Genomic DNA, 2,500 nt, shown 5'->3' with positions numbered 1-2,500 from the left:
AGTCCGAGTTTAGCAACAGCCCACATATCCCCCGCGGCAGGCCTATGGGCGCCAGGCCAGCGCGCCCCATGGCCAGTCAGGGGGCACCCCCCTAAAGAGCAATAAGTGTCATTGAAGCTCTGGCAGGGGGAGACACTACTAGGTCCCAGCTGTCACCCCCCCTCTAAAAAATTCATTTCTTGGTATTTTGAGCTGAAATTTTGCACAGAGGTTGGCAAAAATCCAATCCAACTTTATTAATTTTTCCAGAATTTTTCGAGGTCGGGAAGTATTTTTTTTTATTTTCCTACCATTAAAAATCGAGGAAATCGGAAAAAATAGGAACCGGCCCGGAATGACCCCAAATTCAGTGGGCAGCCTCATAAAAATATGGCTGATTTTACTGGATTGATTTCATGTGGAAAGCACGACGTTTTGTTGTAGGAATGCGGGAACCCCGGCGGCTCGCCTGCCGCGGCCAGCGACGTCGGGGAATGACCCCAAATTCAGTGGGCAGCCTCATAAAAATATGGCTGATTTTACTGGATTGATTTCATGTGGAAAGCACGACGTTTTGTTGTAGGAATGCGGGAACCCCGGCGGCTCGCCTGCCGCGGCCAGCGACGTCGGGCTGGCCCCTGCAGCGCCTAGCCTCTCCCACGCGGGGGGCAGGCCAGAACGCGGGGGGCCAGGGCCCGAAGGCAGCCCCCCCGCGGGCGAGAGAGCAAGCCAGCAGGGGCTGTCGCCTGCCGCGGCCAGCGACGTCGGGCTGGCCCCTGCAGCGCCTAGCCTCTCCCACGCGGGGGGCAGGCCAGAACGCGGGGGGCCAGGGCCCGAAGGCAGCCCCCCCGCGGGCGAGAGAGCAAGCCAGCAGGGGCTGTCGCCTGCCGCGGCCAGCGACGTCGGGCTGGCCCCTGCAGCGCCTAGCCTCTCCCCCGCAGGGGGCAGGCCAGAACGCGGGGGGCCAGGGCCCGAAGGCAGCCCCCCCGCGGGCGAGAGAGCAAGCCAGCAGGGGCTGTCCGCGCGTCGCGCGGCGCGGCATGGCTGCGGGGGCCGCGCGCGCGCGCCCAAGCGCCCAAGGGCCCCCAAGGGCCCCAGGCCCTCAGGCCCCAGCGCCCCAGCGCCCAGCGCGGGCGGGCGCGCGCGCGCGTGTGGTCTTTGAGGGGCGCCGGCCTGGTGGCTCCCTAAAGAGCAATAAGTGTCATTGCAGCTCTGGCAGGGGGAGACACTACTAGGTCCCAGCTGTCACCCCCCCTCTAAAAAATTCATTTCTTGGTATTTTGAGCTGAAATTTTGCAGAGAGGTTGGCAAAAATCCAATCCACCTTCATTAATTTTCCCAGAATTTTTCGAGGTCGGGAAGTATTTGTTTTAATTTTCCTACCATTAGAAATCGAGTAAATCCGCAAAACTAGGAACCGGCCCGGAATGACCCCAAATTCAGTGGGCAGCCTCATAAAAATATGGCTGATTTTACTGGATTGGTTTCATGTGGAAAGCACGACGTTTTCTTGTAGGAATGCGGGAACCCCGGCAGCTCGCCTGCCGCGGCCAGCGACGTCGGGGACGCTGGCCTGCGCTGTCGAGCCCGCGAGGGCTGTCTCCGCGGCAGGCCCCCCCTGAACGGGGCACGACAGGCCACCGCGCTGGCTCGTCCAGCGTCGACAGTCCCTCGTCCAGGTTTCAGATCGCGCCAAGTCGAACCCATGACCTGCTCAAGCCATCGTGCGCTGCCGAATTCGCATCTGCGTGTAGGCTGCCATTCCACGCGGCAGCCCCTGTTTTCGTCAGCGTGCCCCCCTGACGAATTTTCCTGCCTGGCCCAGTCCAGCGTCCAGCCCCTGTTCGTCGAAAAATCTGCGCTGCTGATTTTCCACGACGAGCCTACTTTCGTCAGCGTGCCCCCCTGACGAATTTTCCTGCCTGGCCCGGCCAGTCCAGCCCCTGTTCGTCGAAAAATCTGCGCTGCCGATTTTCCACGCGGCAGCCCCTGTTTTCGTCAGCGTGCCCCCCTGACGAATTTTCCTGCCTGGCCCGGCCAGTCCAGCCCCTGTTCGTCGAAAAATCTGCGCTGCCGATTTTCCACGCGGCAGCCCCTCTTTTCGTCAGCGTGCCCCCCTGACGAATTTTCCTGCCTGGCCCGGCCGGTCCAGCATCCAGCCCCTGTTCGTCGAAAAATCTGCGCTGCCGATTTTCCACGCGGCAGCCCCTCTTTTCGTCAGCGTGCCCCCCTGACGAATTTTCCTGCCTGGCCCGGCCGGTCCAGCATCCAGCCCCTGTTCGTCGAAAAATCTGCGCTGCCGATTTTCCACGCGGCAGCCCCTGTTTTCCTCAGCGTGCCCCCCTGACGAATGTTCGTCGAAAAATCTGCGCTGCCGATTTTCCACGCGGCAGCCCCTGTTTTCCTCAGCGTGCCCCCCTGACGAATGTTCGTCGAAAAATCTGCGCTGCCGATTTTCCACGCGGCAGCCCCTCTTTTCGTCAGCGTGCCCCCCTGACGAATTTTCCTGCCTGGCCCGGCC

The sequence above is a fragment of the Populus nigra genome, chromosome 2 (genome assembly GCF_951802175.1).
Source record: "Populus nigra chromosome 2, ddPopNigr1.1, whole genome shotgun sequence".
In the NCBI taxonomy this organism is placed as follows: domain Eukaryota; kingdom Viridiplantae; phylum Streptophyta; class Magnoliopsida; order Malpighiales; family Salicaceae; genus Populus; species Populus nigra.
This window is presented reverse-complemented; position numbering follows the sequence as displayed.